Source organism: Coregonus clupeaformis, chromosome 9, assembly GCF_020615455.1.
Source record: "Coregonus clupeaformis isolate EN_2021a chromosome 9, ASM2061545v1, whole genome shotgun sequence".
In the NCBI taxonomy this organism is placed as follows: domain Eukaryota; kingdom Metazoa; phylum Chordata; class Actinopteri; order Salmoniformes; family Salmonidae; genus Coregonus; species Coregonus clupeaformis.
The window spans coordinates 23,665,702-23,685,546 of NC_059200.1; positions in this window are offsets into that span (position 1 = coordinate 23,665,702).

Genomic DNA, 19,845 nt, shown 5'->3' on the forward strand with positions numbered 1-19,845 from the left:
GTACATACGAGATGAGTAATGCAAGATATGTAAACATTATGAAAGTGACTAGTGTTCCATTTCTTAAAGTGGCCAGTGATTTCAAAAGGCAGCAGCAGCTTCAAATGTGCTAGTGATGGCTATTTAACAGTCTAATGACCTTGAGATTGAAGCTGTTTTTCATTCTCTCAGTCCCATCTTTGATGCACCTGTACTGACCTCGCCTTCTGGATGACAGCGGGGTGAACAGACAGTGGTTTGGGTGGTTGATGTCCTTGATTATCTTTTTGGCCTTCCTGTGACATCGGGTGCTGTAGGTGTCCTGTAGGGTGGGTAGTTTGCCCCCGGAAATGCGTTCGGCAGACCGCACCACCCTCTGGAGAGCCCTGCGGTTGCGGGTGGTGCAGTTGCCATACCAGGCGGTGATACAGCCCGACAGGATGCTCTCAATTGTGTATCTGTAAAGGTTTGTGAGGGTTTTAGATGCCAAGCAAAATTTCTTCAGCCTCCTTTCCACCTTCTCCACTGCGGTCGCATCGATGTGGATAGGGGGGTGCACCCTCTGCTGTTTCCTGAAGTCCACGATCATCTCCTTTGTTTTGTTGACGTTGAGTGAGAGTTTATTTTCTTGGCACCACACTACCAGAGCCCTCACCTCCTCCCTGTAGGCTGTCTCGTCATTTTTGGTAATCAAGTCTACTACTGTTGTGTCGTCTGCAAACTTCATGATTGAGTAGGAGGCGTGCTTGGCCAAGCAGTCATGGGTGAGCAGGGAGTCCAGGAGAGGGCTGAGCATGCACCCTTGTTTCCTACCTTCACCACCTGGGGGCGTTCCCACAGGAAGTCCAGGACCCAGTTGCACAGGGCGGGGTTCAGACCCATTGCCACGAGCTTAATGATGAGCTTGGAGGGTACTATGGTGTTAAATGCTGAGCTATAGTCAATGAACATCATTCTTACAGAGGTATTCCTCTTGTCCAGATGAGATAGGGCAGGGTGCAGTGTGATGGCGATTGCATCGTCTGTGGATCTATTGGGGCGGTAAGCAAATAGAAGTGGGTCTAGGGTGACAGGTAAGGTAGAGGTGATATGATCCTTGACTAGTCTCTCAAAGCACTTCATGATGACAGAGGTGAGTGCTACGGGGCGATAGTTATTTAGTTCAGTTACCTTTGCTTTCTTGGGTACAGGAACAATGGTGGCCAATGGGGACAGCAGACTGGGATAGGGAGAGATTGAATATGTCCGTAAATATCATATTTTACATAAGTATTCAGACCCTTTAGTCAGTAATTTGTTGAAGCACCTTTGGCAGCGATTATAGCCTTGAGGCTTCTTGGGTATGATGCTTCAAGCTTGGCACACCTGCATTTGGGGAGTTTCTCGAACTCTTCTCTGCAGATCCTCTCAAGCTCTGTCAGGTTGGATGGGGAGCGTCACAGCACAGCTATTTTCAGGTCTCTCCAGAGATATTAGATCGGGTTCAAGTCCGGGCGCTGGCTGGGCCACTCAAGGACATTCAGAGACTTGTCCCGAAGCCACTCCTGTGTTGTCTTGGCTGTGTGCTTAGGGTCATTGTCCTGTTGGAAGGTGAACCTTCGCCCCAATCTGACGTCCTGAGTGCTCTGGAGCAGGTTTTCATCAACGTTATCGCTGTACTTTGCTCAGTTCATCTTTCCCTCAATCCTGACTAGTCTCACAGTCCCTGCAGCTGAAAAACATCCCCACAGAATGATGCTGCCACCACCATGTTTCACCGTAGGAATGGTGCCAGGTTTCCTCCAAACGTGACGTTTGGCATTTAGGCCAAAGAGTTCAATCTTGGTTTCATCAGACCAGAGAATCTTGTTTCTCATGGTCTGAGAGTCCTTTAGGGGCCCTTTGGCAAACTCCAAGCAGGCTGTCATGTGCCTTTTACTGAGGAGTAAACAGGATACTGCTTAAGATGCACCTCACTGCAGGTTGCTTAGGCTGCCTAATATTTGGAGCATAATCAAGTGTATCAGCAATTAAGCACAGACTACCTTGAGACAGGGCCAGATAAGACTGCTAGGTTCCACATTCCAAGAAGACAATTTTCCGTTAGAGTACACTGTGACCAATCATTGATTAGAATCTTATGTATGGCTCCTCCGATTTCTACCTGGTCACACATTCAAATCACTTCATCAGGGCTGAGTCCCAAATGTCACCATATTCCCTATTTAATGCGCTAGTTTTGACCAGAGCCCTATCAAAAGTAGTGCACTAAATAGGGAATTTGGTGCCATTTGGACTGGCATTCATATTTCTCTGGTCTTGGGGTAGTTAATTACTTTGTCTTGAAGGATGATGTAGCTATAGATACAGTGGGTATAAATGTTTGTGATTCATTGTAGCATTTAGTGTGGAAAAACAGTTTATTCATTTTGATCAATATCGTAAGAGTTTTGTTCAGATTTCAGTCTTTGGAGAAGGGACATATTCCTGCTGTGAGGTACAATGGCCAGTGCGTTTGATGTTTTGTTATCTTTGCAGACTGTTTTGATGAGCACAGCTTGCAGGTGTGAGTTCCAGCTCCTTATCAGGTGTGTAGTTCCAGCTCCTTATTAGGTGTGAGTTCCAGCTCCTTATCAGGTGTGTAGTTCCAGCTCCTTATTAGGTGTGTAGTTCCAGCTCCTTATCAGGTGTGTAGTTCCAGCTCCTTATCAGGTGTGTAGTTCCAGCTCCTTATTAGGTGTGTAGTTCCAGCTCCTTATCAGGTGTGTAGTTCCAGCTCCTTATCAGGTGTGTAGCTCCAGCTCCTTATTAGGTGTGTAGTTCCAGCTCCTTATCAGGTGTGTAGTTCCTTCTCCTTATCAGGTGTGTAGTTCCAGCTCCTTATTAGGTGTGAGTTCCAGCTCCTTATCAGGTGTGTAGTTCCTTCTCCTTATCAGGTGTGTAGTTCCAGCTCCTTATTAGGTGTGAGTTCCAGCTCCTTATCAGGTGTGTAGTTCCTGCTCCTTATCAGGTGTGTAGTTCCAGCTCCTTATTAGGTGTGAGTTCCAGCTCCTTATCAGGTGTGTAGCTCCAGCTCCTTAACAGATGTGTAGTTCCATCTCCTTATCGAATCTGGTCTCAGAGCATTTCATATTATTCTGTACTTAAATCCAAGACACACAATTTAGTATGATATGTTACGTTTTGTATTGTATGTATTAATTTGTGGATGTCCATCACCCATTTCAGATGATATGTTACGAATTACAATTCGTATTATATGTTACGAATTTGCTAAACGTACAATACGTTATGAATTAGCGAAATGTATGATATGTTACGAATTGTAGCTAGGTGGCTACCATTAGCTAGACTAGGTTTAGGGTTATGGATTAGAGTTAAGGTTAGGGTTAAGCTTAGGAGTTAGGTTAAAGGGTTAAGGTTAGGGTTTGGTGAAGGGTTAGCTAAAAGGGCTAAGGTTAGGGTTAGGGGAAGGTTTAGCTTACCCATTAGTCACTATTAACTTTCCTGTCAGTTTAGCTCCGTACAGTACCTGTCAGTTTAGCTCCGTCCAGTACCTGTCAATTTAGCTCCGTCCAGTACCTGTCAGTTTAGCTCCGTCCAGTACCTGTCAGTTTAGCTCTGTCCAGTACCTGTCAGTTTAGCTCCGTCCAGTACCTGTCAGTTTAGCTCCGTCCAGTACCTGTCAGTTTAGCTCCATCCAGTACCTGTCAGTTTAGCTCCGTCCAGTACCTGTCAGTTTAGCTCCGTCCAGTACCTGTCAGTTTAGCTCCGTCCAGTACCTGTCAGTTTAGCTCCGCCCAGTACCTGTCAGTTTAGCGCCGCCCAGTACCTGTCAGTTTAGCTCCGCCCAGTACCTGTCAGTTTAGCTCCGCCCAGTACCTGTCAGTTTAGCTCCGCCCAGTACCTGTCAGTTTAGCTCCGTCCAGTACCTGTCAGTTTAGCTCCGCCCAGTACCTGTCAGTTTAGCTCCGCCCAGTACCTGTCAGTTTAGCTCTGTCCAGTACCTGTCAGTTTAGCTCCGCCCAGTACCTGTCAGTTTAGCTCCGCCCAGTACCTGTCCGTCCAGTAAATGGTAAAAAAAAAATACATTTTTCTGATATTTTCATACAGGAGCCTTTGTACTCAAACAGAGGTATCATTCTGCCTACAAAATACCTCAAAACTCAGTTTGAATGGCCAGCTGAATAAATAGACTCAGCCTGAATGTTCTTTCATTTTTTGATAGCTGTTATTTTCCCTCTTACTTCCTCAGTTTCCCATGGAATTGGTATATGTTCTGCAGGAGAAACAGGAGAGACATTAGTGCTGTGTTTTATATTCAGCTGCTCTATCTGAGAGACCTATGACTTATTTAGACTCTGGTCAAGATCTCAACATCTCTGTGAACCCAGAGAGGTGAGTGGTGTTACAGCACTCTCAGTCATTGCCTGCTGGGAGAACGGGCACCGGGCAGAGAGGGCCCCGGGTATTGTGTGTGTGTGTGTAGTCGAAAAATATAGAGTGAACAAATGTGATCGATGCTGAAGGCCAGTGATGAAGATACGTCTAGTGACTTGCAGGCGCTGAGGCCCAGCGTGATTTCTCAATCACGATTTATGGCATTGTCAAGATGGCTGACCATTTGTTGGCTATCACAAGAGTCAAAACACACCTTATCCGTGATTTCTCAGGGGCGTGATGTTCCCATAGAACACTAAATGAATGTTACTGTGTGAATAAAATTGTCTTGTTTGGATTGTTTCAAGAGTTGATCAAGAGCTGCAAAAAAAATTATTGTATTGTATGTGATATGGATTTATTTTTACAGAGTTACTGTGTTAATCTGTTCGTTGGATGGCGGTCAGTTCAAACACATATGTGTGCTCTTATCATTTAGATAAGAGTTGTGGTGATTAGGTTCAAGAATGCGTGTGGTGTGTTTATGCCTTTTGTTTATTGTTTTGGTCAAACAAAGTGATGTTAATTAGACAATGGGAGATACTGAGATTTGGCGCTCTGGAAAAGAGGGCTGCATGGGACTGATATCTTCATCCCACCCACATATTCTCATACCGCACCCCGTAAATAAATAAATAAAAAGAAATTGTGCTGTCTGGTTTGCATAATATAAGGAATGTGAAATTATTAATATTTTTACTTTTACATTTTAGCAATTCCATTTACTTTTGATACCTAAGTATATTTAAAACCAAATACTTTTAGACAAGTAGTAATTCACAGGGTGACCTTCACTTTTACTTGAGTCATTTTCTATTAAGGTATCTTTACTTTTACTCAAGTATGACATTTGAGTAGTTTTTCCACCACTGAGTAAACTACAGTCTAATCATATTTAAGTTAATTTCATATTTAAGTTAACTGCCACGTGATACCCAGCCCATGTAGGCAGCCTACTCTATTTCAATGAGACCACACATACTGGGTGCACTTGAACTAGGAGAGGAGAGGTAGGCTACTGAAGTTGAAGCAGAGAATTCTGAGTGTGTGAATAATGTGATAAAGATGTGTTTTTAATACAATAGGTAGGATAACACATACAAAGCAGAAAGATTAACTTTTTCAAATAATCTGCGGGACAACCCAAATATCTCCTGGTGTAGGTTTCTTTACACTATAGTGTGTTTTTAAAAATACTTTTATACTAAAGATATTTCAGACAGGTCAACTGTGATACCTGTGATACAAGTCAGTATTGGACTTCCATGTCTGAGGATGACAGGAGATTATGTGCAAACCGGCCACTAGGGGCAACAGTGAGCACTGTTACGTTGAAGTAGGTTTGGGATTTGTTAGGGCATTGTGGACGGGGATGGTGGATGGATGTAACCATCTGATTCCAAAGGCCGCAAGTTCAAATCCAGCAATAGAAAGTTGTTTTTGAGATTTTTATTTTAAGCCTATCCCAAACCTTAACCCTTACCTTAACCATTTGGAGTTATTGCCTAAACTTGATCATTTTACATTTGCAACAACTTTGAAATTGTACATTTGAGAAATATGGATGAATGTCTAATTCTGACGTGAGACTGTGAGAGCTAGTTGGATATTTTGTATCTTTTGAAATGGAAGACTTCTGATATGTACCATTTGATAATTGGACATGGGCGGCAGGTAGCTTAGTGGTTAGAGCGTTGTGCCAGTAACCGAAAGGTCGCTGGTTCTAATCCCCAAGCCGACTATGTGAAAAATCTGTCAATGTGCCCGAAGGCTCATGTAAGTCGCTCTGGAGCGTCTGCTAAATGACTAAAATGGGTAAATTGCAGTTGGTCCAGAACAGAGCAGCATGTATTACACTTAGATGTACATGGAGGGTGAATGTCAGTACTATGCATGCCAATCTCTCCTGGCTCAATGTTGAAGAGAGATTGACTGCATCACTATTGGTCTTCGTGCCAGGTGTTGATGGGTTAAAGGTACCGAACTGTCTGTTCAAGCAGTCGGCACACACAAGGCATGCAACCAGAGGTCTCTTCACAGAGGCTGGGAAAAGCACAGTATTGTATAAATAGAGCCATGACTACATGACACCCCAGGTAACTCAAGCTAGCAACAAAACCAGATCCAAAAAACAGATAAAAGAACACCTTACAGCACGACGGGGACTGTGAAGAGACACAGACAGTTTTACGCTGCTACTCGCTTTTTATTATCTATGCATAGTCACTTTACCCCTACCTACACTACCGGTCAAAAGGTTTAGAACACCTGCTCATTCAAGGGTTTTTCTTTATTTTGACTATTTTCTACATTGTAGAATAATAGTGAAGACATCAAAACTATGAAATAACAAATATGGAATCATATAGTAACCAAAAAAGTGTTAAACAAATCAAAATATATTTTATATTTGAGATTCTTCAAATAGCCACCCTTTTCCTTGATGACAGCTTTGCACACTCTTGGCATTCTCTCAACCAGCTTCACCTGGAATGCTTTTCTAACAGTCTTGAAGGAGTTCCCACATATACTGAGCACTTGTTAGCTGCTTTTCCTTCACTCTACCGTCCGACTCATCCCAAACCATCTCAATTGGGTTGAGCACTCCATTACTCTCCTTCTTGGTAAAATAGCCCTTACACAGCCTGGAGGTGTGTTGGGTCATTCTCCTGTTGAAAAACAAATGATAGTCCCACTAAGCCCAAACCAGATGGGATGGCGTATCACTGCAGAATGCTGTGGTAGCCATGCTGGTTAAGTGTGTCTTGAATTCTAAATAAATCACAGACAATGTCACCAGAAAAGCACCCCCACACATTAACACCTCCTCCTCCATGCTTTACGGTGGGAAATATACAGGTAGTGTACATGTACAAATTACCTCAATTACCTCGACTAACCTGTACCCCCGCACATTGACTCTGTACCGTTACCCCCTGTATATAGCCTCGTTATTGAGCTTTGCACACTCTTGCATTCTCTCAACCAGCTTCACCTGGAATGCTTTTCCAACAGTCTTGAAGGAGTTCCCACATATACTGAGCACTTGTTGGCTGCTTTTCCTTCACTCTGCGGTCCGACTCATCCCAAACCATCTCAAATGGATTGAGGTTGGGGGATTGTGGAGGCCAGGTCATCTGATGCAGCACTCCATCACTCTCATTCTTGGTAAAATAGCCCTTACACAGCCTGGAGGTGTGTTGGGTCATTGTCCTGTTGAAAAACAAATGATAGTCCCACTAAGACCAAACCAGATGGGATGGTTCACCCACCCACACCGTGTCTCACAAAGACACGGCTGGAACCGAAAATCTAAAATTTGGACTCCAGACCAAAGGACACATTTCCACTGGTCTAATGTCCATTGTTCGTGTTTCTTGGCCCAAGCAAGTCTCTTCTTCTTATTGGTGTCCTTTAGTAGTGGTTTCTTTGCAGCAATTCGACCATGAAGGCCTGATTCACACAGTCTCCTCTGAACAGTTGATGTTGAGATGTGTCTGTTACTTCTACTCTGTGAAGCATTTATTTGGGCTGCAATTTCTGAGGCTGGTAACTCTAATGAACTTATCCTCTGCAGCAGAGGTAACTCTGGGTCTTCTCATGAGAGCCAGTTTCATCATAGCACTTGATGGTTTTTGCGACTGCGCTTGAAGAAACTTTCAAAGTTCTTGAAATGTTCGCTATTGACTGACCTTCATGTCTTAAAGTATTGATGGACTGTCATTTATCTTTGCTAATTTGAGCTGTTCTTGCCATAATATGGACTTGGTCTTTTACCAAATAAGGCTATCTTCTGTATACCCAACTGATTGTCTCAAACGCATTAAGAAGGAAGAAATTCCGCAAATTAACTTTTAACAAGGCACACCTGTTAATTGAAATGCATTCCAGGTGACTACCTCATGAAGCTGGTGGAGAGAATGCCAATAGTGTGCAAAGCTGTCATTAAGGCAAAGAATCTCAAATATAAAATATATTTTGATTTGTTTAACACTTTTTTGTTTACTACATGATTCCATATGTGTTATTTCATAGTTTTGATGTATTCACTATTATTCTACAATGTAGAATATAGTAAAAATAAAGAAAAACCCTTGAATGAGTAGGTGTTCTAAAACCTTTGACCTGTAGTGTAGGTGTAAAGTGACTATGCATAGATAATAAACAGCGAGTAGCAGCAGTGTAAAAACTGTCTGTGTCTCTTCAATATAGAATATAATAAACATAAAGAAAAACCATTGAATGAGTAGATGTGTCCAAACTTTTGACTGGTACTGTATATATATATACTTTATATTTCCTCCTAATATTGTACAATCTATGTGTCCCTCCATTGGCCTGAGATATCGTTTCAATTCAGGACCAGATCATTTTTATTGATCTCAGTTTGTCAGTGTCAGAGTGTCACTCATTTTGGTTATTTGTGTGGTATTAAAAAATATTCTGCTAATGTCTTATATCATGTAAAGGACATAGAATTGCATGAAATGTGTTTATAAAAGGCCCAAAAACAAATTATGTGTGGAAATCCTAAAAATGCCTCTGCTCAACTGTAGCCTATGCCACATTGCAAATGTTACTATGGCTTTATTATAAAGGGTATTTTTCTTCAGCAGTAAATTTACCACGCACCAAATTGCATCTTTGTGCACGGATTTGTTTACAGAAAGTTAGGGTGTGCCGGGATGGGAGGGGCCTATAAAACAAAGCCACAGGGCCTATGATTTCTTAATATCAATGTCAGTCATCCTCAGTCGGAGTGGATTTTCACTCTTTTACAAGGATTGATGAATGTAGTTTATTAGTATTCACAGGAATCTGACATCCTCTGGAATCTGACATCCTCTGGTTCTAATGTTAGAAAACTAACCTGGGTTCATCCTTCTTTCCCCTTATATCATGAATATCAATGTGCTATGTTACATACTGTATGTATGGTGTCCATATTAGGACAGCCTTAGTCTCAGAATGAATCAACTCCTGTTGAGACTGAGGCTGTCCTAATATGGACACAGCACAAGTGGGCTCACTTGAAAAAGAGATGTCAATCTCAATGTGTACTTCCCAAGTTAAATGAAGGATAAATAAATAACCAAATGTGAGCTGACTGGGCATACAGTGGGGAAAAAAAGTATTTAGTCAGCCACCAATTGTGCAAGTTCTCCCACTTAAAAAGATGAGAGAGGCCTGTAATTTTCATCATAGGTACACGTCAACTATGACAGACAAATTGAGAAAAAAAATTCCAGAAAATCACATTGTAGGATTTTTAATGAATTTATTTGCAAATTATGGTGGAAAATAAGTATTTGGTCACCTACAAACAAGCGAGATTTCTGGCTCTCACAGACCTGTAACTTCTTCTTTAAGAGGCTCATCTGTCCTCCACTCGTTACCTGTATTAATGGCACCTGTTTGAACTTGTTATCAGTATAAAATACACCTGTCCACAACCTCAAACAGTCACACTCCAAACTCCACTATGGCCAAGACCAAAGAGCTGTCAAAGGACACCAGAAACAAAATTGTAGACCTGCACCAGGCTGGGAAGACTGAATCTGCAATAGGTAAGCAGCTTGGTTTTAAGAAATCAACTGTGGGAGCAATTATTAGGAAATGGAAGACATACAAGACCACTGATAATCTCCCTCGATCTGGGGCTCCACGCAACATCTTACCCCGTGGGGTCAAAATGATCACAAGAACGGTGAGCAAAAATCCCAGAACCACACGTGGGGACCTAGTGAATGACCTACAGAGAGCTGGGACCAAAGTAACAAAGCCTACCATCAGTAACACACTACGCCGCCAGGGACTCAAATCCTGCAGTGCCAGACGTGTCCCCCTGCTTAAGCCAGTACATGTCCAGGCCCGTCTGAAGTTTGCTAGAGTGCATTTGGATGATCCAGAAGAGGATTGGGAGAATGTCATATGGTCAGATGAAACCAAAATATAACTTTTTGGTCAAAACTCAAAGAATGCTGAGTTGCATCCAAAGAACACCATACCTACTGTGAAGCATGGGGGTGGAAACATCATGCTTTGGGGCTGTTTTTCTGCAAAGGGACCAGGACGACTGATCCGTGTAAAGGAAAGAATGAATGGGGCCATGTATCGTGAGATTTTGAGTGAAAACCTCCTTCCATCAGCAAGGGCATTGAAGATGAAAGGTGGCTGGGTCTTTCAGCATGACAATGATCCCAAACACACCGCCCGGGCAACGAAGGAGTGGCTTCGTAAGAAGCATTTCAAGGTCCTGGAGTGGCCTAGCCAGTCTCCAGATCTCAACCCCATAGAAAATCTTTGGAGGGGAGTTGAAAGTCCGTGTTGCCCAGCGACAGCCCCAAAACATCACTGCTCTAGAGGAGATCTGCATGGAGGAATGGGCCAAAAAACCAGCAACAGTGTGTGAAAACCTTGTGAAGACTTACAGAAAACGTTTGACCTGTGTCATTGCCAACAAAGGGTATATAACAAAGTATTGAGAAACTTTTGTTATTGACCAAATACTTATTTTCCACCATAATTTGCAAATAAATTCATAAAAAATCCTACAATGTGATTTTCTGGATTTTTTTTTCTAATTTTGTCTGTCATAGTTGACGTGTACCTATGATGAAAATTACAGGCCTCTCTCATCTTTTTAAGTGGGAGAACTTGCACAATTGGTGGCTGACTAAATACTTTTTTTCCCCACTGTACGTACTGTAGGTGAGGGAATGAGCTATGTCTGAAATATAATATATAGTGATGACTGACCCAGACATGGTTATTTACCTGTGAGTTCCGAGGGTGTCAGCACCTGTTCGTTCATTTGGTGGACAGCAGACAGACAGCAGACAGACAGCAGACAGAAAGACAGCGCTAGACGGCAGACAGAAAGACAGCAGACAAAAAGACAGTGCTAGACAGCAGACAAAAAGACAGTGCTAGACAGCAGACAGAAAGACAGCAGACAGTGCTAGACAGCAGATAGACAGCAGACAGTGCTAGACAGCAGACATAAAGAGAGCAGACAGAAAGACAGTGCTAGACAGCAGCCAGACAGCAGACAGAAAGACAGTGCTAGACAGCAGACAGAAAGACAGCAGACAGAAAGACAGTGCTAGACAGCAGACAGACAGCAGACAGACAGAAAGACAGTGCTATACAGCAGACTGAAAGACAGCAAACAGAAAGACCGTGCTAGACAGTAGACAGACAGCAGACATAAAGACAGTGCTATACAGCAGACAGACAGCAGACAGACAGAAAGACAGTGCTATACAGCAGACTGAAAGACAGCAAACAGAAAGACAGTGCTAGACAGCAGACAGACAGCAGACAGACTGAAAGACAGTGCTAGACAGCAGACAGAAAGACAGCAAACAGAAAGACAGTGCTAGACAGCAGACAGAAAGATTGTGCTAGACAGCAGACAGACAGCATACATAAAGAAAGACAGTGATAGACAGCAGACATAAAGACAGCAGACAGAAAGACAGTGCTAGACAGCAGACAGACAGCAGACAGACAGAAAGACAGTGCTAGACAGCAGACAGAAAGACAGCAAACAGGAAGACCGTGCTAGACAGCAGACAGACAGCAGACAGAAAGACAGTGCTAGACAGCAGACATAAAGACAGCAGACAGAAAGACAGTGCTAGACAGCAGACAGAAAGACAGCAAACAGAAAGACCGTGCTAGACAGCATCCAGACAGCAGACAGAAAGACAGTGCTAGACAGCAGACAGACAGCAGACAGACAGAAAGACAGTGCTAGACAGCAGACAGACAGAAAGACAGTGCTAGACAGCAGCCAGACAGCAGACAGCAATACAATACTAGACAGCAGACAGAAAGACAGTGCTAGACAGCATCCAGACAGCAGACAGAAAGACAATGCTAGACAGCAGACAGAAAGACAGTGCTAGACAGCAGACAGACAGAAAGACAGTGCTAGACAGCAGACAGAACCTCCTGTGTACAACATGGTTGCGCTTGTTAGTGTTGTTTTTTCCTCGTTATAGTGGCTGGAATTGTATATTCAACCAGAGGAGGCTGGTGGGAGGAGCTATAGGAGGATGGGCTCATTGTAATGGTTGTAATGGAATAAATGGAACGGTATCAAACACATGGAAACCACGTTTAACTCCATTTATTCCATTCCAGCAATCAAAATGAGCCCATCCTCCTATAGTTCCTCCCACCAGCCTCCTCTGTACATTCAACCGAGAGTCAGCTCTTTCTGTCTGGTTCATTGTTGGCCGCCTTACCTGCTCATGATCTAGCACATCAGTCGAGTTCATGAATAGAGTATGAGCTAAGAGCCTCCTACATGAACATACATCATGCTGACATACTGTATTTTCAGTACAGTACATAAACAACCGAAATGTTGGCCTAATCAACAGAAAATCCCTGCATGATGACGTTATCAACTTTGATACTCTGATTGGTTAGATAACAGAAATAAACGCAGGGTGTTTTCTGTTGATCAGGCACTACCTCACAGTTACAGTGCATTCTGAAAGTATTCAGACCCCTTCCCTTTTTCCAAATTGTGTTACTTTACAGCCATATTCTAAAATGGATTAAATACATTTTTCCCCATCAATACCCAATAATGCTAGACAGCAGCCAGACAGCAGACAGAAAGAAAGACAGTGCTAGACAGCAGACAGAAAGACAGCAAAAAGAAAGACTGTGCTAGACAGCAGCCAGACAGCAGACAGAAAGACAGTGCTAGACAGCAGACAGAAAGACAGTCCTAGACAGCAGACAAAAAGACAGTGCTAGACAGCAGCCAGACAGCAGACAGAAAGACAGTGCTAGACAGTAGACAGAAGACAGTGCTAGACAGCAGAAATCAAGACAGCAGACAGATGACCGCGCTAGACAGCAGCCAGACAGCAGACAGAAAGACAATGCTAGACAGCAGATAGACAGCACACATACAGAAAGACAGTGCTAGACAGCAGACATCAAGACAGCAGACAGAAAGACAGTGCTAGACAGCAGACAGACAGCAGACAGACAGAAAGACAGTGCTATACAGCAGACTGAAAGACAGCAAACAGAAAGACCGTGCTAGACAGTAGACAGACAGCAGACATAAAGACAGTGCTAGACAGCAGACAGACTGAAAGACAGTGCTAGACAGCAGACAGAAAGACAGCAAACAGAAAGACAGTGCTAGACAGCAGACAGAAAGACAGCAAACAGAAAGACTGTGCTAGACAGCAGACAGACAGCAGACATAAAGAAAGACAGTGCTAGACAGCAGACATAAAGACAGCAGACAGAAAGACAGTGCTAGACAGCAGACAGACAGCAGACAGACAGAAAGACAGTGCTAGACAGCAGACAGAAAGACAGCAAACAGGAAGACCGTGCTAGACAGCAGACAGACAGCAGACATAAAGAAAGACTTTGCTAGACAGCAGACAGAAAGACAGCAAACAGAAAGACCGTGCTAGACAGCATCCAGACAGCAGACAGAAAGACAATGCTAGACAGCAGACAGAAAGACAGTGCTAGACAGCAGACAGACAGCAGACAGACAGACAGAAAGACAGTGCTAGACAGCAGACAGACAGAAAGACAGTGCTAGACAGCAGACAGACAGAAAGACAGTGCTAGACAGCAGCCAGACAGCAGACAGCAAGACAATACTAGACAGCAGACAGAAAGACAGTGCTAGACAGCAGACAGACAGCAGACAGACTGAAAGACAGTGCTAGACAGCATCCAGACAGCAGACAGAAAGACAATGCTAGACAGCAGACAGAAAGACAGTGCTAGACAGCAAACAGACAGCAGACAGACAGAAAGACAGTGCTAGACAGCAGACAGAACCTCCTGTGTACAACATGGTTGCGCTTGTTAGTGTTGTGTTTTCCTCGTTATAGTGGCTGGAATTGTATATTCAACCAGAGGAGGCTGGTGGGAGGAGCTATAGGAGGATGGGCTCATTGTAATGGTTGTAATGGAATAAATGGAACGGTATCAAACACATGGAAACCACGTTTGACTCCATTTATTCCATTCCAGCAATCAAAATGAGCCCATCCTCCTATAGTTCCTCCCACCAGCCTCCTCTGTACATTCAACTGAGAGTCAGCTCTTTCTGTCTGGTTCATTGTTGGCCGCCTTACCTGCTCATGATCTAGCACATCAGTCAAGTTCATGAATAGAGTATGAGCTAAGAGCCTCCTACATGAACATACATCATGCTGACATACTGTATTTTCAGTACAGTACATAAACAACCGAAATGTTGGCCTAATCAACAGAAAATCCCTGCATGATGACACTATCAACTTTGATACTCTGATTGGTTAGATAACAGAAATAAATGCAGGGTGAGTCGTCAGGCACTACCTCACAGTTACAGTGCATTCGGAAAGTATTCAGACCCCTTCCCTTTTTCCAAATTTTGTTACTTTACAGCCATATTCTAAAATGGATTAAATACATTTTCCCCCATCAATCTACATTTTACATATTTAGCAGACGCTCTTATCCAGAGCGACTTACAGTTAGTGAGTGCATACATTACTTTTTTTATTTTCATACTGGCCCCCGTGGGAATCGAACCCACAACCCTGGCATTGCAAACGGCATGCTCTACCAGCGATGCTATCTCTTTCATTGTTACCCAACGCTTAGGTTTACCTCCACTTTACTCATATCCTTCCATATCCTTGTCTGTACATAATGCCCTGAATCTTTTCTATAACACCTGGAAATCTGCCCCCTTTATTCTATGTACCCAACGCACTAGAAGACCAGTTCTTAAAGCCTTTAGCCGTATCCTTATTCTAGTCCTCCTCTGTTCCTCTGGTGATGTAGAGGCTAACCCAGGCCCTGCAGCCCTCAGTATCACTCCTACTCCCCAGGCGCTATCATTTGATGACTTCTGTAATCGCAAAAGTCTTGGTTTCTTGCACATAAATATCAGAAGTCTACTTCCTAAGTTTGAGTTATTCACTGCGTTAGCACACTCTGCCAACCCTGATGTTCTAACAGTGTCTGAATCCTGGCTCAGGAAGGCCACCAAAAATTCTGAAATGTCCATCCCCAACTATAACATTTTCCGTCTAGATAGAACTGCCAAAGGGGGTGGAGTTGCAATCTACTGTAGAGATAGCCTGCAGAGCTCTATCATACTATCCAGGTCTGTGCCCAAACAGTTTGAGCTTCTACTTCTAAAAATCCACCTTTCCAGAAATAAGTCTCTCACTGTTGCCGCTTGCTACAGACCCCCTCAGCCCCCAGCTGTGCCCTGGACACCATATGTGAATTGATTGCCCCCCATTTATCCTCAGAGTTTGTACTGCTTGGTGACCTAAATTGGGATATGCTTAATACCCCAGCCATCCTACAATCCAAGCTAGATGCCCTCAACCTCACGCAAATTATCAACGAACCTACCAGGTACAACCCTAAATCCGTAAACATGGGTACCCTCATAGATATCATCCTGACTAACATACCCTCTAAATACACCTCAGCTGTCTTCAACCAGGATCTCAGCGATCACTGCCTTATTGCCTGCGTCCGTAACGGGTCCGCGGTCAAACGACCACCCCTCATCACTGTCAAACGCTCCCTAAAACACTTTAGCGAGAGGCCTTCCTAATTGACCTGGCCCAGGTATCCTGGATGGATATAGATCTCATTCCGTCAGTAGAGGATGCCTGGTTGTTCCTTAAAAGTAATTTCCTCTCAATCTTAAATAAACATGCCCCATTCAAAAATACAGAACTAAGAACCGATATAGCCCCTGGTTCTCCTCAGACTTGACTGCCCTTGACCAGCACAAAAACATCCTGTGGCGTACAGCATTAGCATCAAATAGCCCCCGCGATATGCAACTTTTCAGGGAAGTTAGGAACCAATATACACAAGCAGTCAGGAAAGCAAAGGCTAACTTTTTCAAACAGAAATTTGCATCCTGTAGCACTAACTCCAAAAAGTTTTGGGACACTGTAAAGTCCATGGAGAATAAGAGCACTTCCTCCCAGCTGCCCACTGCACTGAGGCTAGGAAACACTATCACCACCGATAAATCTACAATAATCGAGAATTTCAACAAGCATTTTGCTACAGCTGGCCATGCTTTCCATCTGGCTACCACTAACCCGGCCACCAACTCTGCACCCTCTGCTGCAACTTGCCCATGCCCCCCCCGCTTCTCCCTTCACACAAATTCAGACAGCTGATGTTTTGAAAGCGCTGCAAAATCTGGACCCCTACAAATCAGCTGGGCTAGACAATCTGGACCCTTTCTTTCTAAAACTAGCCGCCGAAATTGTCGCAACCCCTATTACTAGTCTGTTCAACCTCTCTTTCATAACGTCTGAGATCCCCAGAGATTGGAAAGCTGCCAGCGGTCATCCCCCCTCTTCAAAGGGGGTGACACTCTAGATCCAAACTGCTACAGACCTATATCCATCCTGCCCTGCCTTTCGAAAGTATTCGAAAGCCAAGTTAACAAACAGATCATCGACCATTTCGAATACCACCGTACCTTCTCCGCTATGCAATCCGGTTTCCGAGCTGGTCACAGGTGCACTTCAGCCACGCTCAAGGTCCTAAACGATATTATAACCACGATTGATAATAGACAGTACTGTGCAGCCGTCTTCATCGACCTGGCCAAGGCTTTCGACTCTGTCAACCACCGCATTCTTATTGGCAGACTAAATAGCCTTGGTTTCTCAAATGACTGCCTCGCCTGGTTCACCAACTACTTCTAAGATAGAGTTCAGTGTGTCAAATCGGAGGGCCTGTTGTCTGGACCTATGGCAGTCTCTATGGGGGTGCCACAGGGTTCAATTCTTGGGCCGACACTTTTCTCCGTGTATATCAATGATGTCGCTCTTGCTGCTGGTGACTCTCAGATCCACCTCTACGCAGACGACACCATTTTGTATACATCTGGCCCTTCATTGGACACTGTGTTAACAAACCTCCAAACGAGCTTCAATGCCATACAACAATCCTTCAGTAGCCTTCAACTGCTCTTAAACACTAGTAAAACTAAATGCATGCTTTTCAATCGAACGCTGCTGGCACCCGCCCACCCGACTAGAATCACCACTCTCGATGGGTCTGACCTAGAGTATGTGGACAACTACAAATACCTAGGTGTCTGGTTAGACTGTAAACTCAACTTCCAGACTCACATAAATAATCTCCAATCCAAAGTTAAATCTAGAATCGGCTTCCTATTTCGCAACAAAGCCTCCTTCACTCATGCTGCCAAACATGCCCTCGTAAAACTGACTATCCTACCGATCCTTGACTTTGGCGATGTCATTTACAAAATAGCCTCCAACACTCTACTCAGCAAATTGGATGTAGTCTATCACAGTGCCATCCGTTTTGTCTCCAAAGCCCCATACACTACCCACCACTGTGACCTGTATGCTCTTGTTGGCTGGTCCTCACTACATGTTCGTCATCAAACCCACTGGCTCCAGGCCATCTATAAATCACTGCTAGGCAAATCCCCGCCTTATCTTAGCTCATTGGTCACCATAGCAGCACCCACCCGTAGTCTGCGCTCCAGCAGGTATATCTCACTGGTCATTCCCAAAGCCAACACCTCCTTTGGCCGCCATTCCTTCCAGTTCTCTGCTGCCAATGACTGGAACGAATTGCAAAAATCCATGAAGCTGGAGACTCTTATCTCCCCTCAATAACTTTAAGCATCAGTTGTCAGAGCACCTTACCGATCACTGCACCTGTACACAGCCCATCTGAAATTAGCCCACCCAACTACCTCATCCCTATATTGTTATTTATTTTGCTCTTTTTGCACCCCAGTATCTCTATTTGCACATAATCTCTTGCACATCTAGCATTCCAGTGTTAATACTATTGTAATTATTCTGCACTATAGCCTATTTATTGCCTTACCTCCATAACTTGCTACATTTGCACACACTGTATATATATTTTCTGTTGTATTTCTGACTTTATGTTTTTTACCCCATATGTAACTCTGTGTTGTTTTTATTGCACTACTTTGCTTTATCTTGGCCAGGTCGCAGTTGTAAATGAGAACCTGTTCTCAACTGGCTTACCTGGTTAAATAAAGGTTAAATAAAAAATAAAATACCAACTGAGCTACATCCCTGCCGGTCATTCCCTTCCCTACCCTGGACCAATTGTGCGCCGCCCCATGGGTTTCCCGGTCGCGGCCGGCTACGACAGAGCCTGGATTCAAACCAGGATCTCTAGTGGCACAGCTAGCCCTGCGATGCAGTGCCTTAGACCACTGCGCCACTCAGGAGGTTATCACACAATACCCCATAATGACAAAGCAAAAACACGTTTTTAGACATTTTTGCAAATGTATATATAAAAAATATGTTTCATTTACATAAGTATTCAGACCGTTTACTCAGTACTTTGTTGAAAACTATTTGGCAGCTATTACAGCCTCGAGTCTGTCGATGTGCCCTTGAGCAAGGCACTTAACACTAATTGCTCCTGTAAGTCGCTCTGGATAAGAGCGTCTGCTAAATAAAAAATAAAAATAAAAAACATTCTATCTGTAGCCTAATAAACTGCATTATTTCCCGACGAGTCGTAGTGGGAGGACCACAGAACATCGCGTGACTCCAAGTTTACTTCGATATGATGGTTATTGTATCAATATTTGTGTATAAAGGCACTTCCATCGCCATTTCAGTGCATTATAAATTTTACCGACACAAAAAGATCCCACCTTGTCTAGTGTATTTTGTTTTGTCAACATTTGGAAAGCTTACCAACAAATCTGCTGTTTCCATAAGGCCTGTCGCAACATTATTTATCCAACATGTACTTTACTTGCATAAAAAGGTTGGATGGGAACCTGGTTAGTCAATCATATCAATCATACAAAGCTGTTCATTGTAATCAATTCAAACAGACTCCATTTAAAAGGAAACAAGCATTCATTAAGATCAGCTGTGGCCAATTAGTGAGCACGGCCAACACACCTGAACACACAACAAGATAGGGGATAGAGATCATTTTGTTGGCCCTGGGAACGGAATGGAAATGTATATGTTTTTAAATTACATTCTTAGGCTGTGTTTACACCGGCAGCCCAATTCTTATATTTTTTCCATTAATTGGTCTTTCATCAGATCTTTTCACATCAGATCTTTTTCAGGTTTGATCTGATTGGTCAAAAGACCAATAGTTAAGAAAATATCAGAATTGGGCTGCCTGTGTAAACGCAACCTTACAACGTTTTCTTGCGTTTTTTATGGAAAGTTTTCTTCATGTTCTGAGAAAGGAATTTAGAGCTAATTAATGTTAATGTGTAGAATTCCATTATATAGAACATTCCCAGAATATTGACAAATACTAACATAAAAGAGAACCATACATTCTCTGAACGTTTTGAGAACTTTGCTTAAGTGACACCATTTATGAGAATGTTCCCAGAATGTATAAAAAATA